General features: G+C 39.0%; 1 long non-coding RNA gene across 1 annotated transcript in view; it reads right to left on the reverse strand.

Moving 5' to 3' along the window:
- The window catches only part of LOC143441918 (uncharacterized), a 28,865-nt gene extending 23,276 nt beyond the window's left edge, over positions 1–5,589 (reverse strand). Inside the window, exons 1-2 of the long non-coding RNA XR_013109670.1 lie at positions 5,437–5,589; positions 4,007–4,100 (exon numbers count right to left, since the gene is read on the reverse strand). This is a non-coding gene — a long non-coding RNA (uncharacterized LOC143441918). The remainder of the gene's footprint in view (positions 1–4,006; positions 4,101–5,436) is intronic.
- Positions 5,590–21,048: the final 15,459 nt, after the last annotated feature.

A 21,048-nucleotide genomic window follows, 5' to 3' on the forward strand; every position in this document is an offset into this window, starting at 1 on the left:
GACTTGGGAGGAAGAGAAGAGGGGGAAGAGGAAAAAAAGGGGGTAGGATCAGGTATGGGAGAAGATGAGGATGATATAAAGAGGGTCAGAAAATTAAACAAGAGGTGTGTAGTAATGGGGGATGGGTAACTGGGGGTAGCCACCAGAAAGTCCCAGATGCCAGGAAAGAAAGAGACTCCCAGGACCCAATGGGGAGGTCATTAGCTGAAATACCCAACAAAGGAGAGGAAGAACCTGGAGAAACCATATCCAGAGGTTAGGTAAGCCCTTCAGTTGAGGGATGGGGCCACCAACTCATCTCCAAATTTTTAACCCAGAATTGTGTCTAAAGGAAATACAGGGACAAAGTGTGGAGCAGAGACTGAAGGAAAGGAAAGGCCATCCATAGACTGCCCCACATGGAGATCCATCCCATATACAAACACCAAACCCAGACACTATTGCTCATGCCAAGAAGTGCTTGCTGACAGGAGCCTCGTATAGTTGTCTCCTGAGAGGCTCTGCCAGAGCCTGACAAATACAGATGCGGATGCACACAGCCAACCATTAGGCTGAGCATGGGAACCCCAATAAAGGAGTTAGCGAAAGGACTGAAGGAGCTGAAGGGGTTTGCTACCCCATAAGAAGAACAATAATATCAACCAACCAGACCCTCCAGAGATCTCAGGGACTAAACCACCAACCAAAGAGTACAGATAGAGGTGACCCATGGCTCCAGCTGCATATGTAACAGAGAATGGCCTTATCTGGCATCAATGGGAGGAGATTCCCTTGGTCCTGTGAAGGCTGGATGCCCCAGTATAGAGGAATGCCAGGTTGGTGAGGTGGGAGTGGGTGGGTGGGTGGGGGAGCACCCTCATGGAAGCAGGGGGAGGGGATGGGATAGGGGTTTCCAGAGGGGAGACCTGAAAAGGAGATAGCATTTGAAATGTAAATTAAAAAAAAATCCAATAAAATGTTATTCTGAAGAAGAAGCAGAGGAAGAGGAAATGGAAGCAGAAGCGGAAGAAACAGCACATTGGGAAGTCGTCTATAAGATAGCTTTATTCTTTTGTGGCCTCCTCTCTGCTCTTTTCTCAGATTAAGGTAAACTATCTGAAACCACTTGCAGCCATCTTGAAGGAAGAATGCATTATCCTTCTTTTAGTCTCTAGGAAAGAATGAAATTTCTAAGCACATAATAATCAAAGGTCTTGTAAATCCCTTATTGTATTAGTCACGGTAGATAAACTATTATAATAGGAAAATGGAAAAACTATGTTAACTTAAAAGAATAAAATGTTTATTTCTGTTTACATAATTGTTAAAGTGGTTTAAAGTCTATGTATTTATTTAGGAGATCTTCAACCTTTTCTGTATGGGCATTGCTCTCTATGGGCATTGCTGTCCAAACTGAACATGGGAAAGAATGTGGATAACTAATTCCAGGACTCAGGAGGTAGAAGCAGGCAGATCTCTGTGAGTTTGAGGCCAGCCTGGTCTACAAAGCAAGTTCTAGTATAGGTGTTACACAGAGAAATCCTGTCTCAAAAAGGAAATTAAACGAAACAAACAAAAAAAAAAAGATAAGTGAGTTGAATATTTGCTGACTGTTACGGAGAGACTGCTAGCAAGTCAAACTCATCTCTTTGCATTGTTTTGTGTGTGTGTGTGTGTGTGTGTGTGTGTGTGTGTGTGTTGCCTAGCAAATAAGTTTCATAGATCACTTCACATGTCAGTGGAATTCTACCAGAGACCGCATTAATTAGCTTCTGGCTTTTGAAACTGGGTTGGATTCTACCCCCTCAAATTCTAAGGCTTAAGTGCTGATCATGTTAAGAGGAGACTTTTGGGGTGGGCCCTAATCCAATATAACTGGTGTCAAAAAATATTGAAAATAGAGTAAGACACCAGTGATGTGTAGACATAAAGGAAAAGAGCGTGTGAAGATTTGGTTGAAAAGACGTCACTTGCAAGCTAAGCAGAGAGGGCTCAGGTGAAACCAAACCTGCCCACGCCTTGTTGTTAGGACTCCAACCTTCAGAACTTGAAGGAAATGAAGTTTTGTTATTTAAGTAACCAAGTCTGTGGCACCTTGTTATGGTAGCCACACAGCTCGTGAAATCCTTGCAGATACCCATCCATGCTTCCCGTTAGTTGCTGATGGAACAGAGGTGCAAGTAGCTCTCAAGTTTAGTTGTGTGTTACTAATGGCAAAGTTACAAATTAAAGGAAGTCAGCCCAAGCCCAGAACCACACTGTTCAATTACACAGATGAATAATAATATTTATTGCACTGACCCACCAAAATATGAATGTTAGTTACCGTAGCTGGCAACGCATTCAGCCAATCTATATTAAAAGGCTCAAGATTCCCTGTCCCTCTCCAGTTTTCTGTGTCACTGTTGTCAGGGTATGTATACACTTTTTAGCCCTTAGCAAGCTCAGTGGGAATATGACTGGCTTCACTTACACATTGGTTTTTAAAGTAGGATATTTGGCTCTTCCTAGCCACACTGGAGATTTTTTTTAACCACAACCCTGGGGTGTAGTGAATTTTCTACTCAGTATTTTGACTAACATATTTCAAAACTAGACTCTTATGGGTAAAAAAAAATAGAAATTTCACTAACATATTAATAAAAATGTGTGCCAATATTCAATCAGTCAAACGAGAAAATGCCATTACTCAGGAAGAAACAAGGAGTTAATCTATTTTAAAAGACATTATTTCTAAGTCGAGTGCCTGCCTTTGTCTCCAGCACTCAAGAGGCAGAAATAGGCAGTGATTTTAAAGGGAGCCTTGTTTGCATAGAGCATTCTATGACAGGCAAGGCTACATAGAGAAACCCTGTCTTGATTGATTAATTAATTAATTAAGCATTTTTTATATGAAATTATAATTTATACAATTATTAAATATTCCCAGGATTGGAATATAAGTATATTAAGAATTTAAGCTCCATCACTAAGATTCCTTCATCTTGTTTTCTATCCATGGCCCTCCATAGTAAATGGAGAAAATCAAATAGTAAGGTTTGCTTTATGCAAATGATACACCTAGTAAACGTACATAGTGGTCCTTACCTTGCTATAGACAATGATGACTATGGAGTAATTAGTGTATCAAATATCTTATGACAAATAACTTATGAGGAATATCAGAGCATTTATTCTTAAATTCTAGCTAGAGATAAGGACACCGGCTTACCCTCATTACAGTGTAACTAAGCACTAGGTTCTCGTCAAAGGAAAATTAACAAAACAAAACTGTCCAGGCAGTAAAGCAAAACAGTAAAAGATATCATCTGATAGTGCAATAACAGATCAAGATTCCAATGTCCAAAACCAAAGCAAATATGAAAGTAAGCATTGGGCAATGATAGATCTTTAACATGGAAAGTTGTTAGCCCGCCTATGAACAGGCAGAGAGACACTGTGACATCTAACAGCTTTCTCCACCACAATGGCAGTATGTCACAGTTTGTCCTAGATGATCATGATTATTGCAGAAAAAAATGTTCTGTGATGAAAAATTTAATAGGCTTCTTATTCATAAGATACAGTTAGTGTACATCTTACAGGGGGAGAAGAAAGGGCTCCTTGTCAAACCCCAAGTATTGCTTTAGCTACAGACACTTTCTTCACTCACAGACTATCTAAGTCTTTTTCCTTTGACTTCCCAAGAGCAATACATTAGTCAATTTAGTCAACTATAACAAAATGCCACAGGACAAGTCACTGAAACAGAAGATTCATAGTTTCCATAGTCTAGGAGACTACAGAGCCTGATAAAGTTCCCACAGTCTGCCTTACTGGATCCTAGCAGCCAGCAGCCTCTTCTCTCTCTCTCTCTCTCTCTCTCTCTCTCTCTCTCTCTCTCTCTCTCTCTCTCTCTCTCTCTCTCTCTCTGTGTGTGTGTAGTGATGCCTCATTTCCTCCTATGAGACAATATAACCATTGGATTGGGACCCTGATATCATTTAACTGTAACAATTTCCTTGTAACAATTTCCTGTTAGCCTTACCTCCAAATACAGCACAAGTCTTCGACATATGGAACACACAGTTGAGTCCACACAGTGGTTATTCGTTTTGCATTATTCTTTAATTGCTTTCCTGCTGCTTGACCAGGGTTAAGCGGAAAAGACGGTTAGTTACATACATTGTTTCTGAAATTTGTTCTTTGGCTGCTGCCACCCATGCAAACAATGCGAGTCAGAAAAAAAAGCTGAGCCTGTAAGCCAGAGTCTGTTTACTCCTCTAGTGGTGTTCATCTGTAAACCAGCATGTCTGATCAGCAAAACACAGAACCGAGAGAAAATGACCTTTGCTGTCTCAAGAGTGATTACATGAGATGAGGATTTCATGGTTTTGGCCCTGTTACATCAGGCAAACAAGGATGGATCTTTTGGAGGTCTGTATTAGCTCACTTAAGATTTGATATAGACTTGGAGGAGAAGATGGGGCTGTGACTGGGATGTAAACTGAACTAATTAATAAATAAACTGATTAATTGAAAAAAAGAGGCAATAAAATATAACTTCACTTCTTATTTAAAGGCAGACCATAAGGAAAATTAGATAACTAAACACTTTTGAAGACTGTATAAATTTACCAATGTATGATAGTGTAACACTCTGTTCTGAATGCCTGAATTCTTTCATTCATACCTTGCTTCTGATGCCCGTTCTCAACTCTACCAAAATTACCTTGAAACAACAATCTCAGACACAGACAAACTTTTTCACAGTGATCACACTAACACAATTATCACTTGGAGACAAAAGAAATTTTGGGTTTTGAGAGTAAACTCGGGAAAAGTAAATCCATTCCTACTGGAGAAAGAAAGAAATTTTTGGACTGATAAGAAGCAGAATTTCAAAGGAATCATCAGATCTCTGAGGCTTTAATGAGTAGCAGCATCCTATGCCTTGTTGCTATAAAGTTAGACAAGTAGATTTTAAACTAGAATTTTAAAAATGTTTTTGCTTTAAATGTGACAAGAGAAAAATCAAGGGACGACATAGACCAGAAATAATGGTGGTGTCTTACACACCACATGGTGTAAGTGTCACAGATAAGTGTATTTAGTGATATTGGAGGTAAGCTATAACACAGGTAAGGTGACTTCAGGTAAAAGTGGACCAATGCTCTCTCTGTATAGTTACTTCTGTGGACTGACTTGTGTTGAGGGAAAGATTAAAATATCAACACCATCCTGTGCTAAACCCAGCTACTCTCTCTGCCCCAGTGGGCTGGCCGTCATACACTGGCAGGCAATGGCTGGCCTGTTCTTATCTTGTGGAGACTCTCTGTCTCAGAGCTTCAAAATCTTTTCAGCCAGCTAGCTAAGTTCCCACTAGTGGGTGACTACCATGCCAGTCCCATGTTTCAAAACTCCCACAGCCTTTTGTGGTGCACATCAGGCAAACCACACCATGCTTTGCGGCCTTACCTTTCTCTCTGGAACCCAGTTGAGCCTCCTTGTGAAGAAAAACACCACACAAACTTAGTTCAGAAACAGTGGTAACTCAATCATCAGAAACAACTAGAATCCTAATCTTGTAAGCCATGTCAAATCTAAATCCTCTGGTGGTGAATCCTGGCAGATCCGCCATAGAAACCGGGAGACATTAGTAGCCACATCTTGTCCTCATGCTATCCCCATCCAAAAGGGCTTATCTCTCTCCTGCCTACTCCCTTCCCCTATCCAACCTGGAAGTCCCAACTACTTGCCCAGTAATTGGCTCCTTTATTCATTAGGAGATGGTTCACAAGAAGTCACCAGAGTATGTGACTCATTCCTTGTTCCAGACAGCCCTTCCTGGAACAGTGGAATTAACGTCAAAATAAACAGCACTAGGGCCATTAACAAAAGACTAGGAAATGGTAAGCTCAATAAAAGAAAACATGAAATTTCCTCCATATATCACGTTGTTCACACGCCAACTTCCTAGAAAGATTTAGATAAAATACTGAGTAATGGTGGGATAATGGGTGGCTAGCATTTTAAAACAGTAACTGCAAATTGACCCAGAGAGAAAGCAAAAGCAAGACAGCTGAAAAATTTGCCTGCAATAAATGTTTGGGTTAAATTTGTGAGTCACTGGAGTCACTCAGTTCCCTTCCATGTCAATTCCCTCACCGTGCTCAGCCATCATGGGAAAAAGGATTGTTCAGTTTGAGTAACAGCTCATGATCACTGCTGCAGAAACATATATGGAAGGGAAACCTGTGGTGGAGCACTGCCAATGGTGCCTGCTGAAAGTGCCCTGCCCTCTCCTCCCTCCTCTTTGTGCATACATGCACATGTGCACATGTCTGTGCTATTTCTGGTCTTGTTTTCAAATACATTTACAGACAGATACTTGGATAACAAAAAAAGCACTTATTTAGTAGACATTACTTGACATGTTTGAACACTGTTCACAACCTTGAAACTTTCCAGTGGCTTCCAAATACAATGGTGATAAAAGTCCAAGCCACTTTTTCTGTTTTGTTTTCTCCAAATGTCCCCCACCTGTTGTTAACAGGCCTTTTGAGCAGCTGCTGTCCCCATAGACAATATCCTCCCATATCAAGTGCTGCACCATGTGTCTTCTTCTTCCTCTCAGGCAAAATATTCTTCAAAAATTACTTGCATGGCTACCCACCAAGATATCTACTAAGACCTTTTCTGAAAAACAGATGGCTGAGCAGGTTGTTGCTAGCCATGTTTTCTTCCCTTGTTTGAAAATTGCCATATCCTGATCTATATAGTACCTTATGTTCTAAAAGAATACAGTCCTTTATAGTCAAGTGAGAATGTATTGATTCATTTCTAGAGAATATTTCTCATTTCAGTTTATTTTCCTGTCATCAAAATTCCACTAACTTTAATAGTGACAAAAAATTTATAATATATATTCATTTTTTCACCAAACAATAGACTGTTGACCTCTGCATCCAAAATACTGTTTAAGGTCCATGAGGTGGTTTTGGAAAGAAATGACCCTTTCTTTGAATGAAGAGCCATCAATAAAGACCTACCAGCTTTTAGTGTTTGTTTCTGGACCATTTGGGATGAGGTGGTAAGTGAACATGAAAATTGTCCTATATGAAGTCTATATTCTAACAAGGTAATATAAATCCTATCAAAGAAATTAAGAATAAACAGATAAATAATGGAAATATTACATAGAAGTTAGGCAATATGATCAAGCTAATCCATTAACAATATCTTCCAATAGATCGGATACAAATAAAAATGGAATACATTCCAATGACCAACACATCACTGAGTGCATGCTTCTCTGCACATAGTGCCTAACCCACCAGAAGAAAATTTTCTTCATTCTTACTCTAAAGTATTTCAAGCAATAGACATACCCTTTAGTGAGGTGGCTTCTGTTAGATTTCCAAAGTAGAAGTAGATATTAGCACAAATCAGTGCAGTATCTATGCTTGGAACAGGAAAAAGTGTTTTCATAGACTGTAATAACTTCTTCTTTCAGGGCTGTGGAGATTACTCAGTGGGTAGTGCTTGCTACATAAAAGTGACAATCTGTGTTTGTATCCCACAACTCACATAAAGACTGACCTGGTGGTATGATGTATTTAGAATTGCAGCACTCCTACAATAGGATGGAAGACAGAGACAGGAGACCCCCTGAAATATCTTGAGTCAGCTAGCTGTTATACACAGTGGCAACTAAGGAGAGACCCTGTCTCAACCAACATGGAAAGTGAGGACTGACTCTTGAAGTTATTCTCTGGCCTCTAAACGTTCACCATAGAATCCATAAATATATAGAAACACATAGCGTGTGAGCGAGCGCGCGCACACACACACACACAAAGATATTTTAAAATTCCCTTTTACTTTGTTGATCTTTCTTTTTTTTTTCCTTTTTTTTTCTTTTTTTTTCTTTTTTTTTCTTTTTTTTTCTTTTTTTTTCTTTTTTTTTCTTTTTTTTTATTAGATCTTTCATTTACACTTTAGATACCATCCCGTTTCCCCATTCCCCCCCCTTAGAAAACCCCTATCCCATGCCCCCTTTTCCTTTTTGCATTTATACATTTTTTTAAGAAATGTTAATCATAGGCTTTATAAGTTTGGTATTGTTCAATCAGAGGTGTAACCCACTACCCAACCTAGATATATCAACTATCTTTGACTGGTGGAGATACATGAACATCTGTTTCCCTGTCTCCCCCCTCTATCTCTCTTTCATCACCTAGCTTCTCCTCTCCTTCTTCTTCTCCTCTTCTTACTCCTTTTCTTCCTCTTAGTACTCCTCCCACCTTAGCTCCTCCTACACATCACCCTTCCTGTTAAAAGGAAACTTTTCTCTCAATATACAATTAGAGCATAATTATGCCTATTTGTACCAGTGAGGTACAAGATAGTCCTAATACCCAGTCCATCCTTTTGTTGACTAACCAGCACCTCTGTCATCTATCCTAACTAAAACACTTAGTTCTGAACCTGGCTTTTTCCTTGGCTTTAGGATGAATGTCAGCTGATGACCATACACTCAGATCTTTTTCTCTCAAAGTAAATAGCTATAAGTTTTCAACCCTATCAGAAATCCAGAATGACTGAGTTGACTATAATTGTGGGAAGCACAAAGCATAGCTTCTAAAACTTAGCCAATTTATAGAGACCTCTGAACACCTGGACACTCGCTCTACTTCAAAACGTTGGAGCATCTGTTCTTCTGCCTTCTGGCCCAGGATCATCTGACAGACCTTAGTGCTGCAGAATTATTAAGGGCTGATTACTCTGTCTAGGCAGATATAATCAGTCGACTATTCTGCAAGTGTGTCCTTTTCTGGACAGTAATTTGTCTGTAGAAGGAAAGTGGCAATTCTTGCCTAGTGGCTGTCTCACCACAACTGGAGTAACTCCAAGGATGCTCAATTTCTTCTTAGAATTTAACATTGGAAGCTGTCCGGAGCAGACAGGTCTCTAATGAAAATGAACATTAATACTGAAATGTTTGTCATGTCAATTCTAAGGATTTCTGATGTTTTGAAAACCAGCTATCCATGTAAGGTAATCTGAACTGTTGCCTGTTAACTCCACTCAGCTATTTCTAAATAAAACATAGAGAACACCCTTATAATAAACTCCAAGTCATGAATTTGTTATAGTCCCTTAACTCACAGGCTGACCATCTCAAATCAGTTGAAAAAGTTAAAGAAGGACTGGGTCTAAGCTTTGTATTCCTAAGTGTGTTATACTGGTACAATGCCTATGAGAGTAACAATATTCATCTCACTCTTATATCACTAAGAAGCTCATGCAAATGAAAACCTTAAAATTTGTAAACAAAGTAAATTGGTGCCATTTAAGAATTTATATCTTCATCTTGATATTAATTATACAGATTTCTACTAATAGGTTATGGCTATGCAATAAACCCTAGCTAATCCTCTCTATTCCGACAAAACCACTACTTTTCCCTAGGGAGACAGCCCAACATTTTTGTTGATCTTTCTTAATTATTTTATTATCTAGTAATTTTTATCATAAGTTTTCAACTTGCTTTATTCACACACAGATGGAGCACAGTAAACCCCTGCGACAACTGAAATATATTTTCTATTTAGAAGGGATGTACACAGAATCCTTCAACCTCATTCGAATTCTGAAGAGATTCAGTTTGGATTACCATTCACCATCTGCAGTGTTTACTCTAGGAATTCCATCTTTACAAGTAGTTCAGGGCAGACTTAGCCACGTTGACACAGCAGAACTCAATTTTTTAAAGGACTAAGAAAAGAAAACCCTGCTTATTAGGATGGTTTTTGGATAAACATTTTAAATTATGAACAGCAAAGCATCTAAAGCGAGATATATTGGCAGAAATTCTGGGGCCTGTCCTTTAAGTTGTATAAATAACGTGTGCTATTTCCCCTCATTATATGTTTTTAAGCCCTGTATCAAGAGCAGATGGTCTTGAAGGGAAAAGGAATTTCATAATCTACCAGAGACCAAACAACCATTCTTAGTGCTCAGGAGTCCACACACCAGTCCTTCAGAGTGATCACTTCCAGCAGTGTAGTAGTTTAAGGATGTTATGTTTTAAATGTCAATAAGCTAGGCATCTGCTGGCCTGGCTGTACACTTTGTGTATTCATAATTGCATACATATTATTCAGTGCCCGACCTTACCGTGAAGTGTTCTTCATGGGCATGTGTATTTAAAAGGCCTTGTCCTTCTAAATGTAAATGTAAAATTACAAGAGACACAAGTGGTATTGCTGTTATTATAAACTTGTTAGCAACTTATAAACACATCTTATTAATACTGATTGCATTCTTTTTCCATACTCATATTTTCCCTCAGCTTCTCATAAAGCAACTGAATATAAAGTGACTAGGATGCTAAGAAAAAATTCTTTGTATTGCATGGACACCTTTTCCCTAGACAATTATGAGAAGCTATTCACACTTTAATTAGTAACCAGATGGAAGCATAGCACTTATAGCTAGAGTGCTCTTTAGAGTCTCTAATCACTCCGGTCATCATAGTCTTTAATTTGGGCAATAAGCTGCCTCAGTCTCCATATCTTTTAAGTGAAATTGATAAAATATGTTCCCCATAGACTTGCTAGAAAGGTTAAATGAGGAAAGGTCTCTGATATGCTTATAGAGTGCATGGCATAGATAGTCAGTGTTTACTAAAATTGTTATCTATATGAAAACAATGAACTTAATTAGGAAGCCTAAGGAACAGGGGTCTAACAACAGCTGCTGTTGAAAAGAAAATGTTGGAGAAGAAAATGGGAGAGTTTTATTTAATAGAGTGCTGGTTTCTTACAGAGTTTGTCACATTTTTAGACTATTCTTTTCATTATTTCTTTTAGTTTTTGAGATTATAATCTGATTACATCATTTTCCCATTTCCTTTTCTCCTTCCGAAACCTTCCATAAACCTTTCCTTTTTCAAATTCATGACCTTATTTTTCAATGATTGTTGTTTGTTGGGGTTGGTCTTGTACACTGTATATTCAGACGCTGAGTTCTGTACCCCAAGACCAGGTTGCAGTCCAGACATAGGTATTGTCTTGACTAACGTGCTGTAAAGTATGCTCCCCAATAATCTCTAATCAGGTAATGAAAAGCTAGAGCCTGTAACTGGTCAGGGGAGAGAGGAAGCTGGAATTTTGTATAGGGTAGGGGGATCTTAAGTGGGGCAATGATGCAAAAGACAAAGGAAGAAGAAGAAAGTTGCCATGAGGCAAGAAGGACCAAGAGCACATGGCCAAGGGATACTTACCTGAGGACATCCATGGAACAGAGCAAGACTCCGTTGGCAAGTAACGGTGGGTCTATGACTGGGATGTAGGTTAGAATAGCTCAGAATCTGCCCAGTTTAGGTTTGCAGCTAGTTAATGAAAATACCAGGTTTCTGTGTCCTTTATTCGATACAGTCTAAAGTGGGCATGTAAAATGCCCTGCAGATATCTGGGGGGGAAAGGGGCATAGCAAATCTCCCATAAAATTACAACTACAGTTGTTACATGAGTATATGTATTTATTCTGAAATACATAAATACAATATGCTTAGTCTGTTTAAGTTTTGTATGTTTTCAGAGCAGGCCACTTGGTTTTGGCTAACTGGTCACGTTCTTTTCTAGAAAAGACCATTTCCTAGTCCTCAGAATTTCTTAGTTGTCTATAGTTCTTTGTGTAGGGCTGAGGACTCACGTGCTTTCCCTGTCCACTTTAGTATCTCTGTTGCTGTTAACTTTGTCCTGATCATGTTTAGGCATAAGCAGCCATGCTGTAAAATTAATGTCAAGCTTCCTCTAAGAAATGTTCAAGTGCAAGTTTAAAGCTCTGCAGTTCTAACTTCACCTTTCTCCTCTGAAACAATTGTTTATGGTATGGTTTTTGCCAACTTGAAACTTCTTAGGATTCCAAGATCCAGATATACCTTAGAAGTATGTCTATGCTTTTATCATGTCCTAGGTATAGACAACAAATCAGGGGATGGCAGAAGAGGGTCTTGACATTAAGATTCATGCCTTCACTGCAAGGCTTTGTGTATTACATGGACATCAGAAAGAAGAGACGTCCTTCCCTCAGTGCTTTCAACATTGCATTTTTCAACCACAAAAGATTTTTATCAGACAGGCATGATAAAACATCTAGATTGATAGACTAATTCTGAAGACCAAACAACACAGGGCTTTCAGGCTAGCTGCTGAAATCTTACTCATTAAATAGGAGAAAAAAGGTAAAAGGACAAACTCAGCCAGCCCAACTGGAATCCATTCCAACACATTTAGGATCTACTAAGCATGTAACAATTCAGTGGCAAAAGAAAAGAAGAACCAAACACTCAGTCTTGCTGCAGCATATTTGCCTTCCGTTTGGTTGGTCGGTCTCTTAGGCAAGCATAGGAACAGTCTAGAGGTCCCAGCAACTCCCTTTGGAAAAAAATTGTTCTCTTCCCTTGTAGGGCAAGAGCAGCACAAAACATTTCCCTTCTTGGGGGTAATTTCTAGCCAAGGACTTGCTTGTAGAAGGATGGATAAATAAGGCCACCTAGCAGCAGTACTGGAAATGTGCAGAGTGAGGAAGAATCTGTCCTTGAAAAAGACTTGTTAAGTTCCCATCTCTTGCATCTTATGTGTTTGTGTGGGTATACATATGGTTAACTTATGGGACATATACTCAACCACAATGAGATCATTTAGAGTTCTATATTGGCCTATCTGCTGATTAGGATAAGGACCTATCCATTCTTTCCCACGGAACCAGACCCCTCTCCACTTTTCAACTCAGAAAGGAACACTAAAAGGAACTCGAGGTTTTCTGTCACATTGCTTCCTCAAGCCAGCTCCCATTATGGGGAATACATTCTTTCTTTTACTCTTACTTTAATAAATCTACTTTCACTACTATTAATTTCCCTATTTCTTATCTAATTGGTCATTGGAAACACAAAGAATCTAGATATCTGTCATAAAGCACTATGAGACTTCCTCCAGTAACATTCATACAGCCTTATTCTTGTCTGGAGATGAGAAATCCAATTGCACTTCTAATGTTTACATTGAGTTGGAACTTGACTTTCTAAGTCTTTTCTTTATTTCTCCCTTCTCTGTAAAGTATCCCTTCAACACTTTATCTACATAGGTCTTCCCAGTTATTGTCCATAATTTTCCACTGCTTACTCCTGGATACTGTATAACTGGAGGCTTCAGGATAGGGACCAGTCACTGGAAGGTTAGGAAGTTCGTTCCCTCCCCCAACTTCAAAGAAGAGAAGAGGGGCTGAGGTAAGTTAATCACCTGTGACCAGTAAATTAATCAATTATGCCTAAGTAATAAAACTGCCACATAAACTCGAATGAACAGAATTTTAGGAGCACATATAGAAACAGCAGGCTGGTGACATAACTCCAAGGTACATAAACAGGTGAGTATAAGATATTTCCCTGAGTTAGTCAGATATTGCAATATTAGAGAACATTGGAGCTGGGCCCCTTCATCATAATCAGCAGATTGTAGGAGCAAGTATGCAGTCATTTTGTAGTCAGGTTTTGAAGTCAGATAGATAGATAGATAGATAGATAGATAGATAGATAGATAGATAGATAGACTCAAGTCTTGCCAGTGTGGTATAGTCTCCCCTGGCTGTCTTCTGATCAAGACATAGAACTTTCAGGACCTCAAGCCCCAAGTATGCCTGTACAATGTCACACTTCCCACGATTGTGGGGCGGTGGGCTGTGAGAAGCAGCTGGGTGCTTGGTCTAGCATGAGCTTGGAACCCCAGAACCTTACTGGAAGGCAGGAGTTCAGCTCTGCTCCCAGGCCCTGGTTCTTTTCATTTAGCTTCAGCCCTCCAACAACCACTCCCACAGAGAGGTCTATGGCCAACAGTAAGGAGGAACAGGCCTCAGGCCCTAGAGAGATTTACATACTAATGAGGTACCTGTAGGTCAGAGGGTGGAGCCAATTAAGCATTCTTCCCCAGCTCCTCCCCCTCTCTCCCTCCCTATTTAACTCAGGTCTGCCCTGGGTTTTGGGAGTGCATCCAGATCCATCCACCATCTGCTGTGACATTAAAGCCAGTAAAAAAAACCCATGGACTTTCTCGTGTCATTGGGACCATGTAGTGAGGAGCTGTGGAGCCACAGCAGCCATGCCTAACTTCCAGCTTGAAGGAACCCTCAGTGTTCCCAGCAACTACCTACAGCCCAGCGGTGTGAGGAACCCTGCTTCTCTAGCAATTACCCACACATGATGATGATAATGGACTGATCCTCTGAAACTGTAAGCTAGCCCCAATTAAATGGTTACCTTTATAAGAGTTGCCTTCATCATAGTATCTCTTCACAGCAGTAAAACTCTAAGATAACAACTTAATTTTGGACTTCTCAAGTTCATCTTTCTTAAATGTTCTTGTAACATTATTGACTTTGCTTGTGGTCCGTGGCAACCCCATAGGAAGATCAACAATATCAACTAACCCAGAACCTGAGAGCTCACAGAAATCCACCAATCAAGGAGCATACATGGGCATTTATGTAGCAGAGGACTGCCTTGTATGGCTGCAGTAGAAGAGGATGAGCCTAATCCTATAGAGACTTGATACCACAGGGAAGGGGGATGCTCAGGGTGGGGATCAGAGGGTGGGTAGGTGGGGGGGGGTACCTTCACAGAGGCAAGGGGCAGGGGGTGGAGTGAGGAATTCTTGAAGGGAAAACCAGGAAAGGGAGGAACATTAGGAATGTAAATAAATAAAATAATTTCATAATAATAATTTTAAAAGATTAAAACAAATAATATAGTGGATTTGTATAGAGTCCTCTCCAAGATTAATCAGTTTCCAAAGCTTGCTCCTGTGAGCCCATGTAGAGTTTCAGAATCCAGTAATTTTATTTAAGCAGAGCCATAAAGTCAATGCTTTATACTCATATAGATAGTTTAGAGACACAGCGACTTCTGTGGGAAAGCCATATGAAAATAGAGGTGGAAACCATCAGACAAGTCTACAGATCACAGATTGAGTGGGGCAAAGGATTATTCAGCCACCAGAATCTAGGAGAGAGGCACAAATGAGATTCTTTCCCAGAGTCTTCAGAACGAGTTCACCCAGCCAATCAATAAATTGACCTTAGAATTCCAGCAGCCAGAATGAGGAAATAAAATATTTCTGCCATTTGAAGCCACTAAGCTTTTGATAATTTGTTGCTTCAGTCCAAGAAAACTAAAACAAGTAAAAACTAAAATATCATTACCTTTTTAATTTTTAATATAGCAGCATAAAATAAAAGAAGGGCAAAATTCTAACTGGCTTCACGATCCTGTGTGATGGAAAGACACTAGAAAGCTTTCATTAGTCGTGTTTCCTAATAGATGATGATGGAAAGCCGTAAAGCAGTGGAGGAGGCTATTCAGTTAGGGGATAAGCTGGGGTCTGTGGGAGGCAACAAGGCACTCAATCTTCTCTGCCACTTTCTAACTGTGGAACATGGACGAGTTATTTAAACTCCCTGACTGAAACTGAAGGCAATCATAAAGTCCTCCTTAGGGGAATAATGTACGTAAAACTCTTCAGCTGTGCCTGAATGAAGCATTCAGGAAGTGCTATAGATTATTCATGGACTTCTTAATCATGGTTTGGAGGAAAACAAAGTTATGCAAATATGGCATGGAATTAATATGGGTTGGAGAGAGCATGAAGGGCACACCAAGAAAAATGTTCCCTATTTCAAAAGCTTTCCAAATTGAAACCACCACGGGCTTGAAAATCCTGTAAGTTGGGATATTTTCTTTTGTTTTATTTTCTCTCATTCTCTTTCTTTTCTGCTCATTACATTATTCTTTTTTTCTTTTTTTATTAGATATTTTATTTACATTTCAGATGTTATCCCCTTTCCCCATTTCCCCTTTCTAACATACCTTTTCTTTCTCCAAAGAAGTGCTTTCATTTAAGTCTTTCCCTGAGCATCTAGTGTTGTCAGAGAAAAGAAGAAATGAGAGAAAAGAAAGTGTAGAAGCCTGTCTACGTCTTCCATCTGCGTTCATGGTGGAGATTAGAAACTCAGGATTTGACAGCACATTCCAAGCCATTTGGTTTAGTTCCCCTGTTTACAGATGTTCAGAGAGTTTGTGAAACTCAGCCAAGATCACTAGATCCTGTTAGGGGAAAGACTTGGGTATCTTGTTAAGTACCACATCCTTATATGTTCCATGTATCTGGCATAGAATGGATAAACAAGTGAATGATAGACAAGTTAGCTAATTCTGTCACTCCAGCACTACATTAGTTCCACAGCCCAGTGCAAGAAAGAACAAAATGCATACTGTAAAATGAAAAACAAGCATACTGACTTGTGTTTAAATGAACATAAAGTATATAAGATTATTCTATAATTAAATCATTTCTCCCATCCCTTTTCTCCCTCTCAACCCTTGGTTCTTTCAAATTCATGGCCTATATTTTAGGTTTTATTACATATATATGTATATACACATAAATATAGCCTGCTCAATCTGTATTATGTTTTCAGGGTTGACCATTGGTATGTTCTCCTATGTAAACAATGCTGTCACTTAACTGTCATCTAAGTCAGAACACATAGTGTTGGAGATCCTAAGCCAACTTGGAATATAATCTGCTAACAGTCATTAAAGTCAACATTCCATACATACTTCAACTTACTTGACTTAACCAAAGCTCCTCTAGTCCAAGATAACCACTCATCTGGAGATAACAGAAGGAGAAACATACAGATGCTGAAGAGAAGAAAATACTGCAACACCAGACCAACCACCTCTGAGTTTCAGCATAAACAATTTCTGAATGTAAGTCACAGATAGCAAAAGGAAAAAAAGCTCTGGGTTTAATATGAACTCTCTGAAATGTCATCTGTAAGACGAAACAAATTTGATCAATACTTTAGAAGTTGAGAATAGTCTCCACCAAAGAAACAACTTTTTTTTTTTTTTTTTTTTAACAAAATGACAAATGACCTGAAATAAAGACTTTGGCCTACATATCCGTACATTTGAAAAACCTAATTTTTGCAAGTGACAGGAGATTCAAAAGCATCCCAGCTGGTTGACTAATGCAATTTGAGGCACAACCACCGCAGGACCACAACAGGTCAAGAAACGTGGGTGAACATTTTTTTATTTTATTTTACTGTATGTTTTCCAGCAATGTACTTAAAATATAACCTTCATGTGGCTGAGCTTCCCTCGACTCTTCTCATAGCTCATAAAACGTTTAGGAAGTGTTTATAAAACTTTCTCAAAGAAATCAAGCCACAAAGAACATGAACTTCATGGTTCTCCATGGTCCAGCTTTAATTTAGTTTTCAAGGAAGAAATTTTTTCATTGTAAATGTAATGGTAACATCTGTATTTCAGGTTGTTTTGGAAGAGCGAGCAGAAAAGCAGTCCTGCCCAATGTGTATTATTTGGCCATCACTCTGAAATAAGTGATCCTTCAATTATTGTTCTCATGAAATCCTAGGTAAAAAAAAAAAAAATATCTTTTGCTCTTCTGCTAGCCTCACCCTCCTGTGTCGGTCATTTACAGTTATCCAAGCATGGTACAAGAGCATTGGTTATAAGCATCATTAAAAAACATTGGCAGAGAATCTTTTCAGCATCCATCGCATGACCTGTCAAAATCAAAGTGGACTCTTGAATTGCATGCTTACTACTTGTGACTACCTTCACTTTAGCTTCTTAGAACTTGACTTTCTTTCCATAAAGGCTGCTAGAAGATACATAACCAGAGAAATGTGTGAAGTAAGATCTCAGTTAGTAGCTGAGCACACAGAGGAAAAGCAGCCGTAGTAAGTATCGGATTGCCTTTCTTATTCTGTTATGTTGTTATATGGAATGAAGGTGAAATGGTCAATTTGGCTTTAATTGAATACATAATCTTCGCTCTGAAATGCTCATCCAGAGTTCTACTCTTTGGTATTATGCTGAGATTTATGCACTACAACTGTTAGTGTTTTAACCTGCTAAATACAGAAGGCTTTAGCTATGTACATGTACAAGTGTGCGTGTATACATATATGTGCACACACACACACACACACATATATTACTTACATATATAATTATATAGTTATAGATAATACTGTGTACATGTAATATAGTGTAATTTACATATGTATGTATATATATGATAGCCATGCATACACACATACATAGATCCATATACCTCATTAACATTTCAATACTCCAGGTCAAGTTTTAGACAGAGAAACATGAAATTAACAAAATAAGAGTTAAGAGAGTTGGAGAGATGGCTCAGGAGTTAAAAGCACTTTCTGCTCACAAGGAGGACACAAATATAGTTCCCAGCATCACGGTCAACTTCTTTTATATCCAGCTCAAGAAGATACTGATACTGTTCTAGCCTCCATGAGTACACACACACACACACACACACACACACACACACACATATGTATACAGTATATATATATATATATATATATATATACTGTATAAACAAATAAAATAACCTTTTAAAAAGAAATGGAGTCTTCATAATGTGAGATAAGACTATAATTTTGACTTGACAATGTTAAAGTTGTATGTTGTTGATACATAAACTTTTGTGGAGAAGGTATTCATGACAGTCTTCATACGTGTAACTGAATTTGTAGAGAGATCCGTGTCTCATTTATTTGCTTCACAGGAAGAAATAGACCCTGTGGACATGTAGGAAACTTCTCCCTTTCAAAGTGATGCACTTAAAAAATTAAACAGAGGAGGGCAAGATGTTAGAGCCAAGAGCCCCAAGTTTCAACTGCATGTTGCCTATATGAGATTAACTGTGCTGTCTGTATTCAGTCATGGCTCATTACCACATGTCTGTTGAAATTTACCCTTTGGGGAAAAGTTTTCAAAATCTTGTCAAACACATGGTGTGTTTCCAGTCTCCTGAGGAAAGGCGAGCCTAGCCTGCCTCTCACTCCCATGTACTCACAACTATCAAAATTGTTACACTGTAAATTACTCTTAAAGACTTAAGCAAATGTAGGTAGTGAAATCAAAAAAGCTGTGTGTCAGATGCGTGATTATAGAGACCCACTCATTAATGGAAAGGGGAAGGATATGCTCAACGGGTGACATGAAGAACACTCTGACTTAGTGGATATATTTTGATTAATTGTTCAGCAATGAGATTCGCCATGACTTCTTCAGTAAGATATTTTGTGGGTCTCTTCAAAAGTAAACAAGCAAAAGCATGCCAAAAGTTAGCAAATACTTTCCAAACCCATTGTGAGATAATAAAGTTTTGGAAAATATGAGGTAAAACCAAATCCATCCTTAGGGGTTCATTTCCATCACAGGCCTTGCTTATCTCTTACTGAATGAGCTAGAGTAAAGAGACCCAACCTGGGTTCCAAGAAAAGCTACCCTAGGGCTTGCTCTTAGCTCCCTCTTTGGTCTCTGTATTGGTACAGCAGGACTGACCCACTGGGATGTAATCTACTAACCACACTGTTGCTGCCAAGTCAGGAGACAATTTTACCACATGGTAAATGGTCTCCTATTTTCCAGAGACAAAAGAGGGTTGGAGATAACTAATAGTGACCACATTAGTTTACAAAGTATTGTAAGCATTATCAAATAATGTCAATGGCAGTAGATAGAAAAAGAAAAACAAATTAAGTGACCTGGAACTCACTAGGGGCTGTAAGTAAAAAGGCCTGAGTAAAGAGCTGCACCTAGCTTGGTGTCCTAAGAGCAACTTTAACAGCATTTGTCCTGGGCAGAAAAGATAAGTAACTACAAAAAATTGTAAGCTAGCTTGGTTAACCAAGGAAGATTCTAAATGTCTTTGTCCCTCAAAATTATTCTAGTGAGCAAAGAGAAAAGAATATCCCAGGATCTCTTCAAGCTATTGTTAATGGGATAAACTTTGTATTTTCTTAGAAGGACGGTCACAAGGACAAGGGTGTGTGTGTGTGTGTGTGTGTGTGTGTGTGTGTGTGTGTGGTGTAGTGTGTGGATAAAGAGAGACAGAAGAAGGAGAAGAAGGAGGAGGAGCAGGAAGAGGAGGACAGGAAAAAGGAGAAGAAAGAAAAGGAGGAGGAGGAAGAGGAGGAGGAAGAGGATGACAGGAAAGAAAAAGGAGAAGAAAGAAAAGGAGGAGGAGGAAGAAGAGGAGGAAGAGGAGGAGGAAGAAGAGGAGGACAGGAAAGAAAAAGGAGAAGAAAGAAAAGGAGGAGGAAGAAGAGGAGAAAGAGGAGGAAGAGGAGGAAGAGGAGGAAGAGGAGGAGGAGGAGGAGGAGGAAGAAGAGGAGGAAGAGGAGGAAGAGGAGGAGGAGGAAGAGGAGGAAGAGGAGGAAGAGGATGAGGAGAGAGGAGAGGAGGGATGTAAGCATGAGAGTTAAGATCCAGGACAGGGAAAGAAATGGGCAAAATACAGGTTTCTCTATTCTATGTGAGTAGCAGGGGAGACATGAGTTTTACAGAGAACCATAAGAAGACATGGAGAGCATGCATGAGACCGTTTTGACATGAATGGGCCTATCATGAGAAGCACTGAACAGTAGAAACTAAATTGTGTCTTAAATAAACCATGATATACATGTGATTAGTAAATTTAAAATCTCTGGTTTAAATTACATTTATGATTGTTTCCCTCTCATAGAATATCTTCCACTTATCTTGATTTTCAGTCTCATTATTTTTATCTTCTCTGGCCATTTCCCCTTTTGTCTTTTGTATAACTGATTCCAGTTAATATTTCTAATGTTATAATTCAAGACATAGCTAACATTACATATTTAACAATCCAAGTACTGTATTTTCAACTAACGTGATATAATAAACATGGCATCACTCTTGACTGAGTTCTTTTTTATAATGCATTGTCTTTCTTTGGTTGAATATAAAGAAACATTGGTGTATCAAAGAAACAACTGCAATGTTTCAGCCAACCACATGATCCCCAACTCTTTCTTGGTTTCTAAGAATGTCTTTCCTGTTCCTGGTGGTTCCAGGAAGAACTGTCAGTCATGTAATTACTCCCTGTAGTAAAAGAGTGGGAACATGACCAAGTCTGATCCAATAAATAT

This window comes from Arvicanthis niloticus, chromosome 4 (assembly GCF_011762505.2).
Source record: "Arvicanthis niloticus isolate mArvNil1 chromosome 4, mArvNil1.pat.X, whole genome shotgun sequence".
NCBI lineage: Eukaryota > Metazoa > Chordata > Mammalia > Rodentia > Muridae > Arvicanthis > Arvicanthis niloticus.